Here is a 26976-nt window from a genome sequence, read left to right on the forward strand (position 1 = left end):
TTATCAAATCAGTAGCGTTTGATGGATGAAACTCAGAGAAATGAGGGCGGCGGGTGATGGGAGGTGTTGTTGAAACCGATCGAATGTTTAAAGGCCTCGTTAAAGTAGATGTGGAGAGAAGGTTCCCCGTGACGGGACAGTCGAAGACCAGCGGACCTACATAGGAATGGAAGTCCGTCCTTTGAGAAAGAGATTGGGAGGAATTTATTTCGCCAGAGTATGGTTAGTCTGTGGAATGCGTTATACAGGCGTCTGTGGAGGCCGACATTAGATATATTGAATGTTGACTGCTTCTGGATTAGTCAGGGTATGAAACAATACAGTGAAAATACTGGAGATTGCGGCTGAGAGGAAATTGATCAGACATGATGAATGGTGCAGTAGACTCGATTGGCCAAATGGCCTATCACTGCTCCCATATCTTATGGAATAATTTTAAGCTGCTGTGTTGCTGGGTGTCACCATCTCAGTGGATCTGTCCTGGGCACAACACATTTCATGCAAACACGAAGGACGTGTCATATTCCCGACTGAACAGCGCCAGACTTCGAAGCGTCAGCAGGCCCATCCCCCGGAGTGTGGTTAGCTACCGCTTTAGCTTTCAGGCACAGACTGCCAATTATTTCCCGTCAAAATTGTTTAATGGCAAATCTGTCGTAGGCGTCACCATGCTGAGCACTCAGTGCTCAACCGAAGGAGATCCATTTCGAGGACTAATTTTGTGATTTAATCTTTGGATTTCTTTACTGTCGTCTTGTTTGTTTCGAGTCTGAGTTTCAGTGTACTCCCGACCATTCTCTACACTTCCTATCACCACCACATACCTCTCGTTACAGAAGTAATTACAACGTTAGCAGTTTGAGAGGATTTGGGCTCAAATGGATCAAGTGATCGCCGGGACTTATTGCATCGCCGCCTGTTGTGCAGGCGGCAACGCACAAGGTCCTCAGAGGCGGCAGAGGGATGTAAACTCAGCCAGCTCCAACACGGGCAGAACACTCCCCAGCATCGAGGACATCTTCAAGATGCCATGCCTCCAGAAGGTAGTATCCATCACAGAGTCCCTCACCCCGGGACAACCTCCCTGTTCGTTTCTGTCACCAGGGATGAGGCACAGGATCCGGAAAACTCAACGATTCAGGAACACCTTCTTCCCCTCCGGCATCATATTTTTGAACGCATGAGCACCACTTCGACATTTTAGAGGTACTTATTACACCTTACATTAACTTTACATCTTTGCGCTATACAGATCGTGCAAGAATACAAATCTCAGGGCTGATAACTCACAGATGATAAGTCAGGTGGCAAATATAGGAAACAGTCTTTTGATGCTGGAAGGGGGAGACAAGAACGTGAGGGGAAGGAAATGGGGATGAGATAGGGGGAGGTGGCACGGGGGGGGAGTTATCAGAGAGAGCAAGTTCGGAGGGGCGAGAGTAAAGAGAGAGCGAGATGGTGAGTAAGAGTGCCATAGGTAGGGAGATAGGAATTGGGTATGGGCGAGGAGCAGAGCGGATGGGTTGTCAGAGTCGGGGATGCGAGCTGCAATTGGGGTAAGAGAATGATGTCACTTGATTTAAGTCGGCCCCACGGGCTTCTGACAGAGATCCCGGATCTTTTCAGGAATATCCGCGCACAAGGGTATAGGCTTCTCACAGATGAAACGGTGCTGATAATTTTTGCAACTGCTAAGCCAACCGGCGTTACATTCACTGCATTGGAACTTTCCAGCGTCCATCTTGTACACGACAGGAGAGCCCATTTTCCTATATTGGAGGGGTAATCAATTTCAAAAGGTACCACACAACTCCAGCAGGCAAACGTGTATCAGTCGCCAAAGTAATCCCACTGACTCAATCACTCCTCACTGAACGGTGTCAGATTCTAAAATACTCACATCTCCTCACCGACCGTTGACAGTCCCCAAAATACTCCCACTGACTCAATCTGTCCTCACCGACCGGTGTCAGTATCTAAAATACTCTTACTGACTCAATCACTCCTCACCGAACGGTGTCAGTATCCAAAATACTCCCAGCGACACAATCTCTCCTCACCGACCGGTGACAGTATCCAAAACACTCCCACTGACTCAATCACTCCTCACCGAACGGTGTCAGATTCCAAAATGCTCCCATCTCCTCACCGACCGGTGTCAGATCCCCAAAATCCTCCCACTGACTCAATCTCTCCTCATCGACAGGTGTCAGCCGCAAATTACTCCCACTGACTCAATCTGTCCTCACCGACCGGTGTCCCTCCACAAAATACTCCCACTGACACAATATCTCCTCACCGAGCGGTGTCCCTCCACAAAATGCTCCCACTGACTAAATCACGCCTCACCGAACGGTGTCAGATTCCAAAATGCTCCCATCTCCTCACCGACCGGTGTCAGATCCCCAAAATCCTCCCACTGACTCAATCTCTCCTCATCGACCGGTGTCAGATCCCCAAAATCCTCCCACTGACTCAATCTCTCCTCATCGACCGGTGTCAGATCGCGAAAATCCTCCCACTGGCTCAATCTCTCCTCATCGACCGGTGTCAGATCCCCAAAATACTCCCACTGACTCAATCTGTCCTCACCGACCGGTGTCCCTCCACAAAATACTCCCACTGACTCAATCTGTCCTCACCGACCGGTGTCCCTCCACAAAATACTCCCACTGACTCAATCTGTCCTCACCGACCGGTGTCCCTCCACAAAATACTCCCACTGACTCAATCTGTCCTCACCGACCGGTGTCAGTCCCCAAAATACTCCCACTGATTCAATCTCTCCTCACCGACCGGTGTCCCTCCACAAAATACTCCCACTGACATAATATCTCCTCACCGAGCGGTGCTATTCCCCATATTACTCCCACTGACTCAAGCTCTGCTCACCGACTGGTGTCAGATCCCAAAATATTCCCACTGACACAATCGCTGCACACTGACCGGTGTCTGTCCCAAAATATTCCCACTGACTCATTCTCTCCTCATCGACCGGTGTCCCTCCACAAAATACTCCCACTGACATAATATTCCTCACCGACCGGTGTCTGCTTCGAAAATACTCCCACTAACTCGATGTCCACTCACTGACCGGTTTGAGTCCACAAAAAACTCTCACTAACTCAATCTCTCTTCCCCGAACGGTGTCAGACCCCAAAATACTCCCACTGACTCAATCTGTCCTCACCGACCGGTGTCAGATCCCCAAAATACTCCCACTGACACAATCTCTCCTCACCGACCGGTGCTATACCCCATATTACTCCCACTGACTCAACCCCTCCTCACCGACCGGTGTCAGTCCCCAAAATACTCCCACGGACTCTCTCTCTCCTACATACCTGTTCCCGTTTCCAAAATACTCTCAATGACCCCTTTTTCGCAACCCTGTGTCAGTCCCCAAATTATCTCGTGCCCAACGCTCTACCCACACAGCTTTATCAGTCCCCAAAATAACCTCACTCTCACATTTTCTCCCCATAATACGATGTCATTCACCAAGTTACTCCCGGAACCCCAGCCTCTTCCCCACGACCCTCGCGTCCGTCCCAAAGATACTCCCACAGCCTCACTCTCTCCACACAGAACGCTGTCAGTCCCCAAACAAACTCACTGCTCCACTGACCCACAGCCCTGTCTTCTTCCCCAAAATACTCACACTGACACACTCTCTCTCTCTCCTGAGGCCGCATGACCGTCCCAAAATGCTTCCATTTCCCACTCTCACCCCTCAGCCCCGTGCTAGTTCCCAATATGACCCCACTGCCCAAACCTCTCCCTACAGATCTGTGTCAATCACGAACACGCTCCCACTTCCCACTCTCTTCTGACAGTCCACGTCAGCCCACAAATTGACCCAACTGCCTGCTCTATTCCAACAGCCCGTGTCGGTCCCCAAACTAATCGCCTTGTCCAATCTACCCCTACGGACCCGTGTCGGTCGCCACTCCTTCTTCACAGTGGCTCTACCCAAATAGTCGCAGAGGCATTTTTCTTCCCACAGATCTATGTCATTTCCCAAAACACTCCTCCTTTACACTTTCTTCCCGCAGACCGCGTCAGTCAGCAGTTAATCACACTGCCCACAAAATAGTCCTACTGCCTGACTCTCTCCCTAGAGACCTGTTTCTGTCACCAAAATATCCCCAGTGACCCACCCCTCACCACTGAATTGTGACAGTCCCCAAAAGTTCCCCGTACACCACTTCCCCCAGAGGCACGTGCCAGTCCCCAAAATTAATCCCACTGCCTAATCTCTCCCGAAAAACCTGCATGAACCCAAATCTCACCCCGCTTCGCATGATCCAATCCAGTATGAGTCTTGCTGGCCGCGGAGAGCATTTTTGACAAAATTCTGTGAAAATGAATTGCTAAAATTAATAATTGAAATCCAGCACAATTTACGGAGCGTCACTCAGTGTCTGACCCCGGGAGTCTGTGATGGGACGGGCTGGAGGGAGATTCAGTTTGTGTCTGACAACGGGAGTCTTGATTGTAAGGTCTGGATGAAGCTTTGCTCTGTGTCTGAAGGCGTGGTTCACAATGTGTCTGACCCCGGGAGTGTATGATGGAACGTTGCGGAGGGGAGCTTCACTCTGTGTCTGACCCGAGGAGTCTGTGCTGGGATGGACTGGAGGCAGTTTTACTCTGTGTCTGACTCAAGGAGTGTGTGATTGGACAGTGTGGAGAAGATAACCACTATTTCTGACCCCGGGAGTGTGTGATGGGACGGTGCGGAGGGAGATTCACTCTGGGTCTGACACCGGGAGTGTGTGATGGAACGGTGCGGAGGGAGATTCGCTCTCTGTCTGACCCCGGGGAATGTGTGATAGGACGGTGTGGGGGAGATTTACTTTGTGTCTGATACCGAGAGTGTGTGATGGGACAGTGTGGAGGGAGTTTCACTCTGTGTCTGTTCTCCGGAGTGTGTGATGGGAAATTGCGGAGGGAGCTTCACTCTATCTGATCCCGGGACTGTATGATGAGACGGTGTGGAGGGAGATTCACACTATTTCTGACCCCGGGTGTGTGTGATGGGACGGTGTGGAGGAGATTTACTCAGTGTCTGACCCCGAAAGTGTGTGATGGGGCAGTGTGGAGGGCTTTTCGCTCTGTGTCTGTCCTCCAGAGTGCGTGACGGGAAGTTCCGGAGGGAGCTTCACTCTGTCTGACTCCGGGAGTGTGTGACGGTACAGTGTGGAGGAGATTACCACTCTTTCTGACCCCGGGTGTTTGTGATCGGACGGTGTGGAGGGAGCTTCACTCTGTTTATGACCCCGGGGAGTGTGTGATGGGACGGTGTGGAGGAGATTTACTTTGTGTCTGACACCGAGAGTGTGTGATGGGACAGTGTGGAGGGAGTTTCACTCTGTGTCTGTTCTCCGGAGTGTGTGATGGGAAATTGCGGAGGGAGCTTCACTCTATCTGATCCCGGGACTGTATGATGAGACGGTGTGGAGGGAGATTCACACTATTTCTGACCCCGGGTGTGTGTGATGGGACGGTGTGGGGGAGATTTACTTTGTGTCTGATACCGAGAGTGTGTGATGGGACAGTGTGGAGGAAGCTTCACTCTGTGTCTGAGCGCCAGAGCGTGTGATGGGACGGTGCGGAGGAAACTTCACTCTGTCTGACCCCGGGAGTCTGTGATGCCACAGTATGGAGGGAGATTCTCTTTGTGTATGACCCCTTGACTGTGTGACGGGAAGGTGCGGAGGTAGATCCACTTTGCGTCCGACAATGGAGTGTGTGCTGGGACGCTGTGTACAAAGATTCACACTGTGTTTGATCCCGATAGTGCGTGAAGGGGCGTTGCAGAGGGAGTTTCTGTCTGTGTCTGATCCCAGGAATGTGTGATGGGACAGTATGGAGGGATCTTCACCCTGTGTCATACCCCGGGAGTGTGTGATGAGTTGGTTCGGAAGGAGATCCATTCTGTTTCTGACCTCGGTTGTGTGTGATGGGGCAGTGTAGAGAGAGATTCACGCTGTGTATGACCCCTTGACTATGTGACGGGAAGGTGTTCAGCGAGCTTCACTCTGTGACTAACCCTGAGAGTGTGTGATGGGACGGTGTGGAGGGAGCTTCACTGTGTATCTGTCTACTGGAGAGTGTGATGTGACGTTGCGGAGGGAGATTCACACTGCTTCTGACCCAGGGATTGTATTTGGGACAGAGTGGAGAGAGCTTCACTCTGTGTCTGTCCCCGGGAGTGTGTGAAGGGGCGGTGTGGATGGAGATTCACTCTGTTTCTGACCCCGGGAGTGTGTGATGGGACGGTGCGGAGGGAGATTCACTCTGTGTCTGACCCCGGGAGTGTGTGATGGGACGGTGTGGAGGCAGCTTTACTCTGTTTCTGACATCAGGCGAGGATGCTGAGATGGTGCGGACGGAGCTTCACTCTGTGCCTGACTCCGGGTGTGTGTGAAGGGACGGCGTGAATGGAGATTCACTCTGTTTCTGACCCCTGGAGTGTGTGATGGGACGTTAAGGAGTGAGCTTCACTCTGTGACTGACTCCGGGAGTTTGTGATGGGACGGTGTGGCGGTAGCTTCCCTCTGGTGTGGATATATCTACCGTCGATTTAACACATACCGCTTTCTCTGTTGAATTTACTTCAAGAAGTTTTGAATAGGAGTTTGAGCAATGATGCTTCGCCACATCGTAAGAACTTTTAATCTTTGATATGAAATAACACCGGTCTTCATTTCTGATCCAGTCCTGCGAACACGCTTGCTCTGGGATTCAGGAACAAGTAACAGTTAATATCCCTTAATATCGTCCATTACATCCACCGGGAGTCAAACAGAGAGTGAATCTTCAATCACACTATCCATCAGACAGTACCAGGGTCAGATACAGAGCGAATCTCCCTCCACACCATCCCATCACACACTCCCGGGGTCAGACACAGAGTGAATCTCCCTCACACCATCCCATCACACACCGCCGGAGTCAGACACAGAGTTAACCTCCCTCTGCACGGTCCCATCAAACAAATTACCGTGGTCACATACAGAGTGATTCTTTCACCACCTCATTAAATCACACACTCCCGGGGTCTGTCACAAAGTGAAGCTGCCTCCACACTGTCCCATCACACACTCCCGGTGTCAGACACAGAGTGGATCTCCCACCACGCTGTCCCATCACACAGTCACCGTGTCAGACATAGAGTGAATCTCCCTCCACACCATCCCATCACACACTCCCGGGATCAGACACAGAGTGAAGCTCCCTCCTTCCGTCCCATCAAACACTCCCAGGGTCAGACACAGAGTGAATCTTCCTCCATGCCGTCCCATCAAACACTCCCTGGTGAGTCAAGTAGTGAAGCTCTCTCTGAACCGTCTCATCACAGCCCCCTGTGTTCACACATAAAGCGAAGTTCCACCCACATCATCCCATGCACAGCCATTGTGTCACATTCCCTCCACAACATCCAATCACACAATCTGGTGTCACATAGAATGAACGTCCCTCTGCACGGCGACATCACACACTCCCGGAGTCAGCACAGACTGTCTCTCTCTACGATCCGATTACGCACTCCTTGAGTCAGAGACAGATTGAAATTTCATCCGCACCGTCCCGTCACACACTTCCGGATTCAGAGTGAAACTCTCTCTCCACGGTGCTATAACACCATTCAAGGATCAGACATGGGGTGAAGCTCTCTGGGCCCTGTGCGGTCACACAATCCGCCTGTCAAACACAGAGTAAAGCTGGCTCCATACTGTCACATCAGAGATTCTCGCAGACAGACACAGCATGAACCTGTAATTTTACGACTCACAATCCCGTGGGTAGACACAGAGTAATTCACCTCCATACCGTCCCGTCATATTCTCCTGGGTTCAGTGATTAAGTGAAACTTCCTCCATGCAGCAACATCACACACTCACCGGTCAAACACAGAGGGAATCTCCCTCCACACCATCTCTTCACACACTCCTGATGTCAAACACAAAGTGACGCCTCAGCTCTCTCTGCCTGCCCTGTGATGAGGAACGGGTTAAAGAGGGAGATGATGCCTCACCTCTTCTGCTGGTCAACAATTCACAGATTTGACCCTTGGTTTCGTTGACAGATCTGAACTTCGTTTCCAACTCAGTGAACCCGGTGACGGAGATCAGTGTGCATTCGTTTAAAAACGGACAGTTTAGAGGTGAGCGCAGAAAGATTCTTGAGATAGGTTTTCTCGGAGTGATTCAGGTGGGAAATCACAGATATCTTGGATTGAAGGGTTGAGTTTAACTCATGGTAGTTTCGGTCGAGGGTGATCTTGGAGTGACGAATCTGTGATACTGAGAGAGATGGTGAAGGATGTTTAGCGTTTACAGTAACACGTGATTCGGCGTCACGTTACCGAGCGGGTCACAGAGAGTGTTGTGTCAGTGTCACGGTGAAGGGTGTCACAGTGACAGGCATCGGCGTGTACTGTCACGCTGAGGGGTATATCAATGTTCTGCTGAAGGTTCTGTAGTTGTCACAGTGGGGATCTGCGTCAATATCGTGCGGGGTATGTTCGAGTTGCTGTGAGTGACGAGACGGTGTCACTGTGATAGGTGTTTCTGTGGCCCGGCGAGAGTTGTGCTGGGTCACAATGAAGTGTATCTCGATGTCACGGCGAGGGAAATGTCAGAGTGGGTGGCCTGGTGGTGCCACGGTGAGTGGAGTATCTGTGTCATCGTGTGGGGTGTGCTGGTATCACAGAGAGGGGTGTGTCTGTGTCACGGTAAGAGGCATGTCATTGCCATGGTAGGTGTAACAGTGTCAGGGTGAGTTGTTTTGGTTAAGAGGTTTGCCTGTGTCAGTATGAGGTGTGGGTAATTGCCTCAGTGAGTGGTGCATCGGCGTTATGTTGAGCGGTGATATTGTCTCTGTAAGGGATGTTACAGTGACTTCTGAGTCTTTATCACGAGGCGGTGTGGAACGGATCACGTTGAGGAGTGTGAAGGTGTCTCGGTGTACGGTACCTCAGTGTCACGGTGAAGAGCGTGTCGGTGTCATTGTGAGGTGTGTTTCGGTGTCGCCTTGAAGACTTTATCAGTAACACGGTCAGGGGCATGTCGACGCTACAGTCAGGGGTACGTTGCGGTCGGTGTGACTGCCATGTCTGTGTCACGGCGGGGTTCGTGTCCGTGTCGCGGTTAGGAGTGTATCTGTGTCTCGTTGAAGGCCGTGACCGTGCGACGGTGACAGCATTGTTCACGTCATGGTGAATAGCGTGTCGGTGTCAGGAGGAGTCTTGATTGTGTTACGGTGAAGGTTGTGTCTTTATCACGTTTAGGTGTGCGTCCGTGTTATGGTGATAGGTTTTAATCGGTGTTACGGTAAGGGGCGTGTCGGTTCCACTGTGGTATTTTAAATTAAGGATTTAATCCTCTCTCTTTATTTACGGTCTGACTTGATCTGGAACCCGTTCCACTCACCATGGATAGAGAGTCCGATCACTATCACGATGAAGGCAGACGTAACTAGGCAGAGTGGGCAGATCTGACGGTAGGGTCTATTTTCCATCTTCAGTTTCGACTCGTGTTCATGCGCACCTGTGGATAAACCATACGGCCATAAGACCTTAAGATATAGGAGCAGAAGTAGGCCATTCGGTCCATCGAGTCTGCTTGGCCTTTCAATCATGGGCTGATCTAATTCTTCCAGTCATCCGCACTCCGCTGCCTTCTCCCCATACCGTTTGAAACGCTGACTAATCAAGAACCTATCTATCTCTGCCTTAAATGGATTCAATGACTCGTGCTAATTTCATCCAGCAAAGCATGACCATACTCTTTCCAACATTGTATTTCATTTGCCACTTATTTGCCCATTCCCCAAAATATGTCTCTCTGCAGGCTATCTATTTCCTCAACACAACTCGCTCCTCCACATATCTTTGTATCATTGGCGAATTTTGCCACATATCCATGAATCCCATCGTCAAAATGAGGTCATGTCTTCGACAGTCTGAACGGGGCACGACTGCGCAAGCGCGTGAAGGTAGGCCGGTGAGCAGAGCGGGAGAGTTTACAAAGCGAACAGATTAACGGAGCAGGCGACTGAGTAGTGGGGAACAGAGTCGGAAGCCTTTGGCTCGAGAGGATTCGGCGAGCAGCGGCTGATGACGAGCTTGTTCCCAGTGAGTAAAGGACGGGTAAGCTCCTTTAATTAATCGAATTAACTTAGAGGTAGGTAATGGAGGCAGCAGTTAGGGCAGTCGAGTGCTCCGTTTGCAGTATGTGGGAAGTCAGGGAGAGCACCATTGTCCCTGATGACTGCACCTGTAAAAGGTGCATCCAGCTGCAGCTCTTGACAAACGGATTAGGGAACTGGAGCTGGAGCTGGATGAACTTCGGATTATTCGTGAGGCAGAGGCAGAAATAGACAGGAGCTTCAGGGAGATAGTCACCCCTATAAGTCAGGAGGCGCGTAGCTGCGTGATTATCAGGAGAGGGAAGGGAAATAGACAGAATGAGCAGAGCATCCCTGTGGTCGTTCCCATCAAGAATAAGTATGCCGTTTTGGGTACTGTTGGTGGGGACGACCTACCCGGGACAAGTTGCAATGGTCGCATCTCTGGGACCGAGACCGGACTCTCAACTCAGAAGGGAAGGAGGGAAAATTAGAGAGCAGTAGCGATAGGGGATTCGATAGTTAGGGGGACAGATAAGAGGATCTGTGGGAGAGATCCAAAATATTAGATGGTCGGTTGCCTCCCTGGTGCCAGGGTTCGCGATATCTCCGATCGAGTTCTAGTACTCTCAAGAGGGAGGGTGGTCAGCCAGATGTCGTGCTCCATGCAGGGACCAATGACGTGGATAGGCAAAACGGAAGAGGTCCTGCAAAGAGAGTTTAGGGAGTTAGGTGCAAAGTTGAAGGACAGGAGCTCCAGGGTTGCAATCTCATGATTGCTACTCGTGCTACATGCTAGTGATGCTACAAATAGGAAGATAGTGCGGCTAAATGCGTGACTACAGAGTTGGTGCAGGATGGAGAGCTTCATGTTTCTGGACAATTGGGACTTTTTCCAGGGAAAGTGGGAACTCTTCCGACGTGACGGTTTGCACATGAACTGGCGGAGGACTGACATTTTTGCGGGAAAGTTTGCTCGTGCTGCTCCGGGGTGGGGGGTGGGGTATTGAGCTAGATTTGCAGGGGAAGGGGAACCAGAGTGTTAGAGCAGATAGTGAGGTGGAGGAGGATAAAGGTCATGTGAGAACTGCAAGTATAGTGCATAGACTAAAGCCAGATCTAACATATAAAGATGTTTTGAGGAAAGAGAAGTAGAATAAAGCGTGTAAAGGTAGTAAGGTAGAAGGGCTAAAGTGCGTGTACTTCAATGGAAGAAGCATCAGGAACAAAGGTGATGAACTGAGAGCTTGGATATATACATGGAATTATGATGTAGTGGCCATTACAGAGACTTGGCTGGCACGAGGGCAGGAATGGATTCTCAATATTCCTGGATTTCAGTGCTTTAAGAGGGATAGAGAGGGCGGAAAAAGGGGAGGAGGGGTGGCATTACTGGTCAGGGATACTATTACAGCTACAGAAAGGGTGGGTAATGTAGCAGGATCATCTTTTGAGTCAGTATGGGTGGAAGTCAGGAACAAGAAGGGAGCAGTTACTCTATTGGGAGTATTCTATAGGCCCCCTCGTAGCAGCAGCGATAGCGAGGAGCAGATTAAGAGATAGATTTTGGAAAGGTGCAAGAATAACAGGGTTGTTATGATGGGTGACTTTAAATTTCCTAATATTGATTTGTACCTGATTAGTTCCAAAGGTTTAGACGGGGCAGGACTTGTTAAATGTGTCCAGGACGGATTCCTTTCACAGTATGTTAACAGGCCGTCGAGGGGAAATGCCATACTAGATCTAGTATTAGGTAACGAACCGGGTCAGGTAACAGATCTCTCAGTGTGTGACCATCGCCCCCTGGCCTTCAGCATTATCATGCAAAAGGATAGAATCAGAGGGGATAGGGAAATATTAATTGGGGAAGGACTCATTGTGGCCAAAAAGTTCTATTCAAAAGATTTAAAGGTACATCTAAACAAGCCTGATACATTTTGGAAACAAGCCCTGCGGACTGATGAAGTTAAAGTAGAACTTTCTGACGCAATAAGCAAGGGTATGCTTGGAGAATAAAAAGGTGCAGAATTTCATGAAAAGAGCCGCTCTCAAACTGTTAAGCACGGGGGTGGATCGATCATGCTTTGGGCTTATGTCACAGCTAGCAGCATGGAGAACAGTTACAGGTAGAGGGAAGAATGAATTCAATTAAATACCGGCAAATTCTGGATGCAAACATCACACCGTCTGTAAAACAGCTGAAGATGAAAAGAGAATGGCTCATACAACAGAATAATGACCCTAAACACACCTCAAGATCCACAATGAACTACCTCAAGAAGCACAAGCTGAAGGTTTTGCTATGGCCCTCACAGTCCCCTGACCTAAACATCATCGACAATCCTATGGATAGACCCCAAAAGGGCAGTGCAAGCAAGACGGCCCGAGAATCTCACAGAACTAGCAGCTTTTTGCAAGGAAGAATGGGCGAAAACCCCCAAACAAGAACTGAAAGACTCTTAGCTGGCTACAGAAATCGTTTACAAGCTGTGATACTTGCCAAAGGTGGTGTTACTAAGTACTGCCATGCCAGGTGCCCAAACTTTTGTTTCAGCCCATTTCTCCTTTGTGTTATTTTGAAACTGCAAAAGATGGAAGTAAAAACATTTCCTTGCTTAAACTATTAAAGGAATGTGTCATCTGTAACTCTATGCCTTTTGGCAACCGGTTCATCTCTTACTCGCTTAGGTCTTCACAGTGACGGACATTTAGATCGGGGTGCTCAAACTTTTGTATACAACTGTACAGTACAGGGAGGAGGTAGAATGAGATTCCAGAAAACTGTTCGAGGCAGATGAATTATTACAGTCAAAAAGAAAATAATAGAATAGAATAGAAAGACGGCAGTACAATACTGTCCCTTCGGCCCACAACGTTGTGCCGTGCATGTTCCTACCTGAGAAATTACTAGGCTTACCTATAGTTCTCTATTTTACTAAGCTCCATGTAGCTATACAAAAGTCTCTGGAAAGACCCTATCCTATCCGCCTCAACCACCGTTGACGGCAGCCCATTCCAGGCACTCACCACTCTCTGAGTGAAAAACTTACCCCTGACATCTCCTCTGTAACTTCCCCCAGCTCCCTAAACCTGTGTCCTCTTGTGGCAACCATTTCAGCCCCGTAAAAAAAGCCTCTGACTATTCACACGGTCAATGCCTCTCACCATCTTACACACAAGAAAATAAAGCAAAAGCTTACAAATGTTTCAACGAGCTTGGTAATGTTAGAAATCTGTAAGATTATGAGGCTAATAGGAGGGAGTTTAACAAGGAAATGAGGAGAGCCAGAAGGGGCTATGAGAGGCCTTGGCGTGCAGGATTCAGGAAAACCCCAAGGCATTCTACAGGTATGAGAAAAGCAAGAGGAGAAGACGTGAAAGAATAGGACCTATCAAGTGTGACAGAGGGAAAGTGTGTATGGAACCGGAGTAATTAGCAGAAGTCCTTAATGAATACTTTACTTTAGTATTCACAATGGAAAAGGATCTTGGTGGTTGCACCGATGAATATAATCAGACTGAAAAGCTTGAGCATGCCAATATTAAGAAAGAGGATTTGCTGGAGCTTTTGGAATACATCAAGTTGGATGAATCGCCGGGACCGGATGTGATGTAACCAAAGCTACTGTTGGAGGCGAGGGAGGAGATTGCTGAGACTCTGGCGATGATCTTTGCATCATCAATGGGGACGGGAGAGGTTCCGGGGGATTGGAGGGTTGCGGATGTTGTTCCTTTATTCAAGAAATTGAGTAGAGATAGCACAGTAAATGATAGACCAGTCAGTCTTACCTCAGTGGTTGGTAAGTTGATGGAGAAGATCCCGAGAGTCAAGACTTATGAATATTTGGAGATGCATGATATGATTAGGAGTTATCAGCATGGCTTTCACAAGGGCAGGTCGTGCCTTACGAGTCTGATTGATTTTTTTGAAGATGTGACTAAAGACATTGATAAAGGAAGAGCAGTAGATGTACTGTGTATGGATTTCAGCAAAGCATTTGAGAATGTACCCCATGCAAGACTTATTGAGATGTAAGCAGGCATGGGATCCAATGAGACATTGCTTTGTGTATCCAGAAATGGCTTACCCACAGAAGGCAAACTGTGGTTGCAGACAGGTCATATTCTGCATGGAGGTCGGTCACCAGTGGTGTGCCTCAGGGATCTGTTCTGGGACCTTTATTTTTCGTGATTTTTATAAATGACCTAGATGAGGAAGTGGATGGATGGTTTAGTAGCTTTGCTGATGACACAAAGGTTGGGGGTGTTGTGGATAGTGTGGACGGATGTCAGAATTTACAGCGGAACATTGATAGGATGCAAAACAGGGAGGAGAAGTGGCAGATGCTGTTCAACCCGGGAAGTGGTTCATTTTGATAGGTCAAATATGATTGCAGAATATAGTATTAATGCTAAGACTCTTGGCAGTGTTGAGGATAAGAGGAATCTTGTGGTCCGAGTCCATGTGACATTCTAAGCAGCTGTGCAGGTTGACACTCTGGTTAAGAAGGCGTACGGTGTATTGGCCTTCATCCATCGTGGAGTTAAATTTAGGAGCAGAGAGGCAATGTTGCAGCTATATTGGACCCTTGCTAGAGCACACTTGGAGTTCTGTGCTCAGTTCTGTTTGCCTCACTACAGGTAGGAGTCGAAAAGATACAAAGATTGCAGAGGAGATTTCCAAGGATGTTTCCTGGATTGGGGAGTATGCTTTATGGGAATAGGTTGGGTGAATTCTGCCTTTGCTCCTTGGAACGACGGAGGATGAGAGGTCACTTGATAGAGGACCTGATAGAGGGGTGTAAGATGATGAGAGGCATTGGTCGTGTGGATAGTCAGAGGCTTTTTTTCCCAGGGTTGAATTGCTTGGCACAAGAGGACAAAGGTTTATATTGCTGGGGAGTAGGAGATGTCAGGGGTAATTTTTTTTTTTTTTTTTTTTTTACTCATGAGAGGTGAATGCATGGAATGGGCTTCCGGCAAAGTTTGTAGAGGCGGATACGATAGGGTGTTTTAAGAGATTTTTAGATCGGCACATGGAGCTTTGTGAAATAGAGGGCTAATTCGAAATTTCAAAATCTTGAGCAAGTGACACCTGAAGCTTCCGGAATGGCGTCACAACTGTGAACTCTGACCTGCTTGTGCAGTTCTTGGCATCACTGCGGGTCCCGAGGCAATAGGAGGATCCTCGTCCTGATCGATGAGGGGTTCGCCCTTTCGAAAATTCAGCACTGCATAGGTGGAGGTCAGACCATCTGGGAGTAAAAAGACGGACAGAATGATAAGGGGGAGAATGAGACAGTGGTAGAGAATGGGGGAGAGAGTCGCGGAGAGAGAGAAGAGACAACAGAAGAGGACCAGAGATGGGTAAGCGAGAGGGAGACAGGGCCTCAGAGACAGCACGGGAAATGGCTTGTGAGACTGCAGAGAGAGAGGGGAGAGAGGAGAGACGGTGAAATCGATGGACAGGGACGGGGAGAGAGCGATAGGGCAGTTGGCGGTAAAATGAGAGAGCAGTGGGGAGAGAGAACGAGGTGAAAAAGCAGAGAGGGAGTGAGTGACAGAGGGGGAGGGGGGAGTGTGTCAGGGGAGAGTGCAGAATGACGGGAACAGTGACAGGGGAGTGAAAGTTGCGAGATAGAGCGAAATAGGGGTGATCGAAAAGGGAGAGTGTGCGGAGAGCAGTGGGAGATGGATGGGGAAGAGAGAGGAGAATTTGAGAGAGGGGAAAGAACGAGGGGAGAGACCGTCTAGGAGAGGGAAATAGAGGTGGATATGGAGCAGCAGAAGGCGTGGAGGGGAGATGAGCAGAAAACGCAGGCACAGACAGAGGTGAGAAGAACGGGTGGGGTTCGGAAAAGGATAACAGTGAGCGGGGAGGTCGAAAATAAGGGGACATTGGAGACAAAAGGGGAAAGATTTTGGGAGATGGACAGGCTGATAGAGGAGGCGAGAGAAGGAGTGAAGAAAGGGATAAAGTGAGGAGACGGGGTGAGAGAAGGGGAGGGGAGGATAGAGAAAAGAGGGAACGAGAATCAGGTTAGAAGAGGGAGAGAGTGGTTCAAGGTTTACACCGTGCTCCCTCCTCACCATCTCTCCCACTGTCCTCCCTCCTCACCACCCCAGCATATACATCAGAGGCAGGAGAGGTCCCAGTGTATTACCATGGAAACAGATCACGTCACTGGAGTAGAACAGGGGAAAACAGTCACAGAATGCGGAGTGAAGTGTCACAGTTACAGAGAAAGTGCAGTTCATGCAGTTAATAAGGCGCAAGGGCGACGGCTCGGTAAACGTTGTGGTGAAGAGCTCATCTTATCGGAATAGTGGGCTGTTCAATTGTCTGATAAAATGGAGCAACTCCTGCTCCATTTTAGTTTTTCCAGCTAAAACTGAAGCTAAGCCTCAGTAAGTACATTACCTTCAGCAAACATTTTCAACACATCCTCAGTAAATTGCTTCGTCGAAATATAATATACAACAATTTATCTTTGAATTTCTACCTTAGTCATACCCCTCTTTACTGTCTTAAGTTCCAATTCCTCAACAATTGTCCGCAGCTCATCCTTTTACAGTTCTCTTCAAAACCACAGGGTTTGCCGATGCCAGGTATTTCCTAACATCCAGTTCTGCTCTTTTTCCACACGACCAAATCAAAAGGGATTTTCCCCAATCAAATTAAACAAGCCCCGCAACCAATTTGTTCATGTCCCGGACGCAGGCCCAATTTTGACACGTAGCCCGTGACCGGTTAAATAACCAGCAGAAATGGAAAACACTTTGGGGTCCTGCATTGCTATAAACTAATGGTATTTATTAGTACGACGCAATACAGTCATGTAAATGCAGATATATCAAACAGGTATATGGAAGGCTGAGATAACAGACCTGCCCCTCCTGCACCCAAATCTTACAAATGGCTGGAAGATCGAGCTTCCAGACGTTGAGCCCTGCCCTGAGCTCATCTGCCTTTCGTGCTATACTTCTTGTATTGAAATGTACGCGGCGCAGAACTCGAATACTAGCAGGCCCAACTTCTTGCTTCCTGACTTTGTTAAGTTCTTACCAACAACTGTCCCATCTGATTCCACTATCTGTTATGCCATTCTGGTTTTCATCCCCTGCAACTCCACACTGAGAGAGTGTTTGCTGGATCAGGAAATGATAGAGCTGCATAACGCGGGGGTAGTGTGTCGCGGGCTCCAGACCTGAGTCTGTGCTGCCCCCCAGAGTTCGTTCGGCAGAAGACAAGCTCTTTTGTGTCAATTGTCGATTTCGGAGGCATTCAAAGTACGTAGGATCGCACTGTTTTTTTTTCTATATTATTTGTGCTTTGTGTCGTGTGCGACTCTTGGTATTGTGTTTTGCAGCTTGGTCCTGGGTGTATTCATGGTTATGCATGTATGACGAAATTACAATTAAACATAAACTGAATTGAATGAAACCGTCTCGTCCTGTAAAGGTCGCTCCTTCCAGTGCGGAGAGCCCTATGATCCACGTATCTGAAGCCCTCGTTCCGATACCAACTCTTTAGCCTCATGTTAATTTGATTTTCTTTCTAGTTCTGCAACACCTGCACATGCACAACTTTACAGAACTGCCTCCCTCTTCCTACCGATATTACTGGTACCAATAACGACCACTTACCAGCGAGTAATCTCGTTGTCGTTTACAGAACCACTTTTCTGTTCCTGCAACAAAGAAAACCCTATCGCTACAGCTTGTCACCTTTCCATCATCTCACCCCCTATTCCCTACTGAGCGACAGAACCATACTCAGTGCCAGAGACAACAATCCCCAGCACTCAGCCGTTCTAATAGTCTTGAACTGTGTGCCGGACTCGGCGATTATGCGTGTGTTTGTGTTCCGATGATGTGCAGGGAAGAGGAGAGAATTGAAAAACGGGCAGGATGGTGTTGATGGGAGCAGGGACGTAGCGGTGAGACAGCAATCACTGGGAGGATGTTGTATCGAAACAAACGAGCGACCTGTCCACACCGATCAGTGAAGAGGCACAGAACCGAGAGATCGATATGCGGAGCTGGGGTCGGGTAGGGTGGGGTGTTTGACGTCACCTGCCCCACTTCCTTCCCACAATCATACGTACACAGAGAGGGAGGAGTGTGGAAGACGGAGAGGGTTGATGGACCCGTGTATGGCTGTAGGGAATGCAGTGGGTCAGGGAGACGGGGAAAATACGTTTGGGAAGGACACGATAACGTAGACAACGAGGGGTGTAGGGGACGAATCGCTGATGGAGACCGGTTTTATAGAAGAGGAATTTGGTGACGGAAACGGGGCGGGGTTTAGGGGATGACGTAGCTGCCGGTGACGAGGTTGGCCGCTGGGGGAAGGATGATTGACGACAAGGGGAGTTGTCGGGGATGAAGAGGCCGATGGAGACAGGGAAGGGTGCAGTGACTCCTGGTGATGACAGAGACTGGCGGTGTGGAGAAGAGCGAGGGTGTCATGGAGACGGGCAAGGGTGAGGGGGAGGGATAGGTTGACTAGACCGGGGAGTTGTGAAGAGAGAGATGGATTTATAGGGCGAGTGTAGGGGATAAAGCAGTGTCTGACATGGGTAGCGGTGCAGAGGAGGGAGCGAGTCACGGAGATGGGGAGAATTTTACGGCAGGGATGGGGTGTCGTAAAACGTTTAAGGTGCGGCGAGGGAGGAGATGGCGGAGACGTGGAGGGGTGCAGCTGCTTTTGTACGCTAGTTGGGATTTCACCTTGCATTTGAACAAGATGTCGGAGAGGGGCATATTGTTCCGCCCTGCTCGCCTACTTCTCTTTTTTGACCTCTGTCTTGAAGGCTGAATTTTCCTTCAGGCGGGTGAACCCTCGCGAGGCATCGGGTTCCGATGGTGTACCCGGTAGGGCACTGAAAAGCTTTGTTGACCAACAGGCTGGATTGTCCAAAGAGTCAGTAGTGAGGAAGGCGGCACCCATCACAGAGGCCACTCACCCCAGGACAAGCTCCCCGTTCATTTCTACCAACGGGGAAGAGGCACAGGAGTCTGAGAACTCAAAGATTCAGGAACACCTCCTTCTCCTCCGCCATCATATTCTTGTATGAATGAGCACCAACTCGACGTTTCAGCGCTATGTGTTATCATTGCGCATTTTACATATTTGCTCCCCACTGTTCGCTCAAAAGTTCAAATCTCAGGTGGTAGAAGTCACAGCTTACAAAGCAGACGCTGATTCAGTGGAAAACACGAGGGACTGAGTTCTGGTGCGAGAGAAAGCGAATACATGCACTCTATTTACCCGGGGCTGGCGTCTAGAGAAGACTGAGTTGAGAGTAGCTGAAAGGAGAAGAGGTGGAGGGAGTGGGGGTAGATACATGAACGGGTGGGTTGGGGAGAGAGGGGTGGAGAGGGATAAGGGAAACGGGGGACAGAGATTGTGAAGAGAAGGGAGAAGAGCTGGGGAGAAAGGAGGCAAGAGAGCGAGGAGAAGGAAAATGGGGATGTAGTAGATGATGTGGGAGGGGATCAGGATGAGAGAGAGCGAGTGTTCAGATGAAACAACGGTAAAGAGAAGGCGGAATAGAGAGTAAGAGTGGGATAGAAAGAAATAAGAGAATAGCGTGGAGCGAGGGACAGAGGGGATGCAGTACTGAGAGTTGGGAAGAGAGATGGGGGAAAAAGTGGGTGTTGTCATTTGATTGAAGTCGGCCCCTTGGTCTGTGGTCAGAGATCCTGCATCTTTTCAAAAATATCCGAGTACAAAGGTGCAGGCTTCTCACAGATGAAACGGTGCTGATCGTTACTGCGGCTCTGAAGCTATCCGGATTTACATTCACTGCATTCGAACTTCCTAGAGTTCATTTTGTACAGGACATCAGAGGCCACTTTCCTGTCAATGAGGGGTAAGCAACTTCATAAGGGACAACCCTGTGTCAGTCCCCAAAATCACTGACACGCTCCCTTACCATTGACCTGTGGCAGGCCCCAAAACCTCCAACTAGCCCAACGTCCCAGCACAGTCCTGTGTCAGTCTCCGGAAAACTCTCACTGACCCACTCTCTCCTTGCAGCCCACAACGCCCCAGCACAGTCCTGTGTCAGTCTCCAGAATACTCCCACTGACCCAATTTCTCCTTGCATCCCTGCATCAGTCCCCAAATTAATCCCTTGTACCACCCTCTTCGCACCGACCAGTGTCAGATAGTAGAATAATCACAGTACCCCACTTTCTTTCCACAGTCCCCTGCCATTCCCCAGAATACCCCCATAGCGCCACTATCTCCCCAAGGCCCCATGTCAGTCGCCAAAATACTCCCACTGTTTCACTGTCTGAACAGGCCTGGTTTATACCCTAAAATACTCACACCCCCCACTCTCACCCCACAGATCACTGTAAATCCCCAATGTACACCTACTACCTCACTCTCTCCGCTCAGTCCCGCGTCGGGCTCCAAAATATTCGCACTTCCCACTCTCACCCCACAGCCTCGTTCCAGTCCCCGAAATAATCCCACTGCCCAGCCACCTCCCTACAGACCTGTCAGAAACCAAAACACTCCCACTTCCTACCTTCTTTCCCACAGACCTCTGTCAATGCCCAAATTAATCCCCCTGCTAAATTCCCTCTCCGCAAATCTGTTGCAGTCCCCAAATTACTCCCACTGCCTCACTCTGTCCCGTAACCTGTGTCAGTTCCCAAGAGTGCCACACAGCTCCAGTCTCTACCCAAGGCCCCGTGTCCGTCCCCAAAATAATCTCACTGTTCAACCTTCTCCCTATAGATATGTGCTATTTAATTTCTCCACTTGATAGCCTACTCTGTATAATGGTGTGGAGCCCAGGGAGATTTGACTGATTTGTTTTCATACTTCAGCAAGATAAATATGAAAAATATAAGAAATATGTAAACGTTGACAGTGAACTGGAGGGTCCCTGGCGAGAGTTGTGGAGCAAAGTGACATGAGGCTACAGGTACAGTACACATATCGCTGAAAGTGGAGGGACGGTTAAACAGGCCGGTGAATGAGGCGTCTGACACGCCGTCCTTCATCAGTCAGGACACTGAGTACAGGAGTGGGGAAGACACGTTGCAGATGAACATGGTGTCGGCGAGGCCGTACTTGGAGCACAGGGTTCAGTTTTGCTCGGCCTGCCGCAGGAAGGGTATCATTTGTTGGCCAGAAAGAACTGCAGTCTGAAAACGGTGAATTCGAATGAATCAAGGACAGTGGAAGCAGATGGCCTTTGTTCCTGTCATAAAGGAGGAGAGCGGGGCTGCCATTTCATGAAGAGATTGTGTTCTCCATTTTGTGAGTTAGCCGCTTGGTTGATTCGTGTTTTAAAGTGGACACAGTGATGCCACAGGCAATCTGCTGAACGAGGGATCATTTCCAAATTAGACGTCATTTTAGACCATAAGACCATAAGACCACAACGCAAAGTAGCAGTAGTCGGCCATTCGCCTTTTTATCATGAGCTGATCCATTCTCCCATTTAGTCCCACTCTCCCGCTTCTGAAGCCCTGGCTACTCAGATACCTATCAGTCTCTGCCTTAAATACACCCAATGACCTGGCTTCCACTGCCGCCCGTGGCAAAAAAAAATAAAATAAATCTACAGATTCACCACCCTCTGACTGAAAAAAAAATCTTCTCAGTTCAGTTCTCAACGGGCGCCCTTCAATCCTTAAGTCTCTTCAGCATTCTGAGTACGTTCTCTGTCGTAATTGTGACTACGCACACTTCTCTTCCCAGACACCCTTGAGTGTCCGGTATACCGCTGATGTCTTCCTCAGTGAAGACTGATGCAAAATACTCGTTCATTCCTCCGCCATCTCCTTAACTCCAATTAAAACTTCTCCAGCATCATTTTATATCGGTTCTATATCTACCCTTACCTGTCTTTTACTCTTTATATACTTGAAGACAGCTTTTAGTATCCTCTTTGATATTATTGCAAGCTTCCTTACATCCTTTCATCGTTCATCTTTTCCCTCTTAATGAACTTCATAGTTTCCTTTTGTAAGCATTTAAAAACTTCGCCAGCCTCTGTCTTTACCTATTTTTTGCTTCCTTGTATGTTCTCTCCTTTGCATTAACTTTGGCTTTGACTAATCTTGTCAGCCACGTTTGCATCCCTCTTCCATTCGAAAATGTCTTATTTTTTGGAATATATCTGTCTTGCACCTTCCTTACTTCTCGCATAAACTCCAGCCAATTCTGCTCTGCCGTCCTTCCCACTCGTGTCCCTTTCTAATCCCTTTCCCTTTCTGAGGTGTTTTTTGATTGAGTATAACATGCGAAATTGTGAATGTTGGTCTGTCAGTCATGAACTACAGATTGTGATTTGTTGTTAAGGGGACAGTAAATGGAGCAGAGCCAATGAAAATGTGTTAAAGTTCAGGCACGTGACCGCCAGTGAATGACCCTGGAATGAAATGGATGATCTGGTGAAAAATTAATGCAGTATCAGAAAAGACGTTTTAAATGTGTTGCCGGAGGTCACTCTGAAACAGAACAACTAAATTTCAGACACGTGGAAACTCAAAGCGCGGGACCACGAGGAACATGTTGCCAGCAGCAAAAACTCCTTTTTCACTGGTAATAACTTTTCTGTACCGTGACGGTTCATGAAAGTCAGGATTGCTTAGCTGGAGCGGACACAAGTTATTCCGTGAATGATTTCACCTACTTGGTAAATTGGGCAAGACGGGTACTTGTCGATAATACAGATCGCCCTGTGTCACCGTGATCATTATTAGGTGAGTCTTGTAAGACTTTGAACAGGAGAGAGTGCAGAGGGACATTTACGAAGATATTGACTGAACTCCAGGGACTGAATTACTGAGAGGAGTCAGGCTAGTTGGGACTTTATTCCTTGAAGCGCAAAGTTGACCTTACTGAGGTGTACAAAACCACGTGGGGCACAGGTGGGGTGAATGAGCACAATCACATTTTCCAGGCTTGGAGAATCGAAGGCCAGAGAGCACAAATCAAAAATGAGAGGGGAGAGAGTTACTTGGGCAGGCTAGCGACAGCTTTTTGTTACCCAGATGGCGGTCCGTCTATGGACCCATCGGCCAGAGAAAGTTTTCCATTCAGATACATTAGAAAACTGGAGACTTGCGTGCATGACTCGTGAAACGCTTTAGAATGACGTCATTACGCGACCGCTGACCTGTCTGTGCAGTGATTGGCAGCTCGCCGGGCCTCGAGGCGGTGGGAGGATCCTCATTCTCAACGATGAGAGGTTCGTCTTTCGGAAAGTTCAACTCTGAGTACGTGGAGGTCAGACCGTCTGGGGGAGGGGGATAGAAACATTTACTTCACTTTACATTATTGTCCCCAAACAATTGATGCTAGAGCATACAATCATCACAGCGATATTTGATTCTGCGCTTCCCACTCCCTGGAGTACAGATCGATAGTAAATAGTAAAAATTTAAATTATAAAACGTAAATAGATACTGGAAAATGGAAAGTACGGCAGTGCAAAAAACCGAGAGGCAAGTTCGGATATTTGGAATGTACGGCCCAGATCCGGGTCAGGAACTGTTCAGCTGCCTTATAACCGTTGGAAAGAAGCTGTTCCCAAATCTGGCCGTACGAGCCTTCAAGCTCCTGAGCCTACTCCCGGACGGAAGAGGGACGAAACGTGTGTTGGCTGGACGGGTCGTGTCCTTGATTATCCCGGCAGCACTACTCCGACAGCGTGCGCTGTAAAGTGAGTCCACGAACGGAAGATTGGTTTGTGCGATGTGCTGGCAAGCGCTAAGGTGTTCTGCAAAGGTAGCAGCGAGAGAGCGAGAGAGAGAGAGAGAGAGAGAGAGAGAGAGAGAGAGAAAGAGAGAGAGAGAGAGAGAGAGAGAGAGAGAGAGAGAGAGAGGGGTATGGAATGAGGAGATAGGACAGAGAGAGGGAACAGGGAGTGGGGAGGAGAGGCATCGAGAGAGAAAGGTAAGTGAGGGGGAGGAGAGAGGAATGAAAGGCAGGAAGAGGTGACGGAGAAGGGGAAGGGAGGGCCGTGAGCCCGGGAGACAGAGCAGGAGAGAGAGAGAGCGTGAAGGAAATGGATGGACAGTCGATGGTGGCAACGGCCGGGGAAATGAGAGACATAGGGGAGAGAGAACGGAGAGAGATAGAGGAGAGAGAGTGAAGAGGAGACCGACAGAGGTCATGAGTGAAGGAGCAGTGAGGGGGATGAGAGAGATAGCAAAAGTGGGGAGCGGGAGGACAGGAGACAGGGAGGAGAGAGGAAAGAGACAACGAGAGCGAGAGAGACAGACTTAAAGAGGGTAAAAGAGAAGTGTAAGAGAGACGGGAGAGAGCGTGAAGGAGACAGAGGAGAGGGGTGGATGGAGAAGGGGAGAGAATGTGGAGTGGAGTGGTGGATGAGTGGAAAATAGTGGGCAGCGAGAGAGGAGGAACAGAGAGATAGATTGAAAGAGAGGGTGAGGGGAAACAGGGAGTGTGCGGACAGAAGGGGATAGAGGGCGTGGGGAGAGGGAGAGCTGGAGAGGGGCGGTGTGAAAGAGGGAGACGGTAGGGAGTTTGGACAGTGAGAAAATGAAAAGGAATGAAGGGGAGAGTGGGGAGAAGGAGGAAGAGGAGGGAAAGAGAGGGGAGAGAAGGGTTTGAGAGATGGAGGGAGGAAAGAAGGAGAAATGTGAAAGTCGAGAGAGAGGAAAAGGGGGCGAGAACGTGTGAGACAAAGTGGAGTTAGAGGATGAAAGAGAGGGAGGGAGAGAATGGGGGAATGAGAGAGAGGGGGAGGTAGTAGGAGAAAGAGGGGAGAGAGGAGGGGAAACAGGGTGGCGGAGTGTGAGAGAGGGAATAGAGAATGGGCTAAGAAAGAGTAGAGTGATGTTAATATTTTATACAACGCCTCTCCCACTGTCCTCTATCCACATCAGTCCTCCCTCGGTGTGTCCTACACTCCGCCCATCCCCACTGCGCTCCTTTCTCTATGCCCCCTGCTCAACACCCCTCCCACGGTATTACCTCCAGCCCGCCCTACCTGTGACATTCTCTCTTCACTGACTCCTCCCACAGCACTCTCTCTTAAACCTATTCCACAGCTCGCCCCCTATGCCGCCCCTCCCCGGCTCTGCCCACACGCCACTTCCCCGAGTGCTGGCCCCTCACCAACCCTCCAACAGAGTTCCCTCCCCATCGACTGTCCCATCCGTTCAGCTGGGGACAGAACACTGAGAGTCTGTGAGGTTCCCTCCACCCGTCCCATCACACACACCCGGGATCAAACACAGAATGGAGCTCTGCCCCCAGGTGTTTCTGCACCACTCACCGTTGGAAGGAGACTGTGGGCCCGTGTTTTGGAACTTCACATTCACATAAGTCTTGACCTCGTCCATCTTGTTCAGGAGTCTCTGCGTCACTGATCTCACGAAGGGGAAGGAGCCGTTGGCAGAGGAAGCCCGTGTTGAGAAGACGGTTTGACCGAAACCAGCCAACACCAGATGGACAGCTGATAAAGAGAGGAACCGAGAGCAGGGAGAGGAAGTGCGGGGAGCTGAGAGAATGAGGACGTGGGAGTGCCTGGTCGAGAGAGATTTGAGTGGCGGGTGTTGGGAGAATATTGAGAGTGGGCAGAAAGAGAGGGAGGGGACAGAGTGGAATTAGGGGTCAGCTGAGAGAGGGAGCAGCAGTGTACAGCGGGTAGAGAGGGTGAGAGAAGGAGGAGTGCGTGGAGAGAGAAGAAAGGTAAGCGTGTGGGAAATGGGGACACGGGAGTAGGGAGAAGGAATGTGGAGAACAGAGAGTGAGGAGTTTCGACGAGATATTGGGAGAGACAGGGAGAAAAGAAGCGGTGAACGGGAGAAAGAGAGGGAGAGAGAGAGACGGGATGACAGGGGACAGAGGGTCGGAGAGGGAGCAGGAGAGAAGCGCTATAGAGAGTGCACAGAGATACGTGGGGAGTGATGAAGGAGAGGAATATAGACGAAGGACGTAGAGAGGAAGATAAAAAATGGAGAAAGAGAACAGGAATGGAAGGAAGGCAGAAGATACTGAGGGCAGGAGGGAATGAAAGAGGGAATGTCCGAGGGATTTCTGTCACTCAAAAAGAGCCTGTAATCTCCGGGTGATATGAATACACCGCTGGTTTCTGGTCTGCGCATTGGACTGTTCCTGCTCATCGCCGGGGCTCCAGGCCTTCTATCCGCGGGAAGCCACAACCCCGGGTCAAAGCCCGAACACACACCGAAGTGAGTGAGTCCGCCACCCCGCGAGTGAAGTAAACACCTCCCCTCAAAACTCGTTCCATCCACGGGGCTTCCTCGCCTTCCTCGTACGGTGGCGTGCTCTCTCTCTCTGTCCTTCCTTGTTCCATGCAATCTATCTCTATCTCATTCTCTCTCTCTCTCTCTCTCTCTCTCTCTCTCTCTCTCTCTCTCTCTCTCTCTTCTCTCTCTCTCTTTCTCACTCCCTTTCTCTCTTTCGCTCTGCTTCTCTATCCTTCCCCCACTCTCCCCTTTTCCCTAACATTCCTCTCTCTCCCTTGCCCACGTACCTTCCACCTTTCCGCAACCCTACCTCCTCTCTCTACACACCTCACCCCTTCCTTTAGATTCCTGGGAGCTAGATAGAAAATTGAAAACGGGACCTCCAGAATAATAATCTCAGGATTACTGACTGAGCCACGCGCTAACGAAGGTAAGAATAGCAGAATTAAGCAGATGAATGTGCTGCTAAATAACTAATGGAGGGGGCAGGGCTTCAAATTCTTAGCTCATTGGGATCTATTTTGGGGGAAGTATGACTTAGACAAAAACGATGTGTTACACTGAACTCAAAGGGTACCAATATCCTGGAGGGATTGTTTAATATTGCTGTTAAGGAGGGTATAAACT

At 49.4% G+C, this 26976-nt stretch overlaps 1 pseudogene; it reads right to left on the reverse strand.

Annotated features, from left to right (window-relative positions):
* Positions 1–530: 530 nt before the first annotated feature.
* Positions 531–25490, reverse strand: LOC140207299 (uncharacterized; annotated as a pseudogene).
* Between the last annotated feature and the right edge of the window lie 1486 nt (positions 25491–26976).

Source organism: Mobula birostris, chromosome 13 (genome assembly GCF_030028105.1).
Source record: "Mobula birostris isolate sMobBir1 chromosome 13, sMobBir1.hap1, whole genome shotgun sequence".
In the NCBI taxonomy this organism is placed as follows: Eukaryota; Metazoa; Chordata; class Chondrichthyes; order Myliobatiformes; family Myliobatidae; genus Mobula; species Mobula birostris.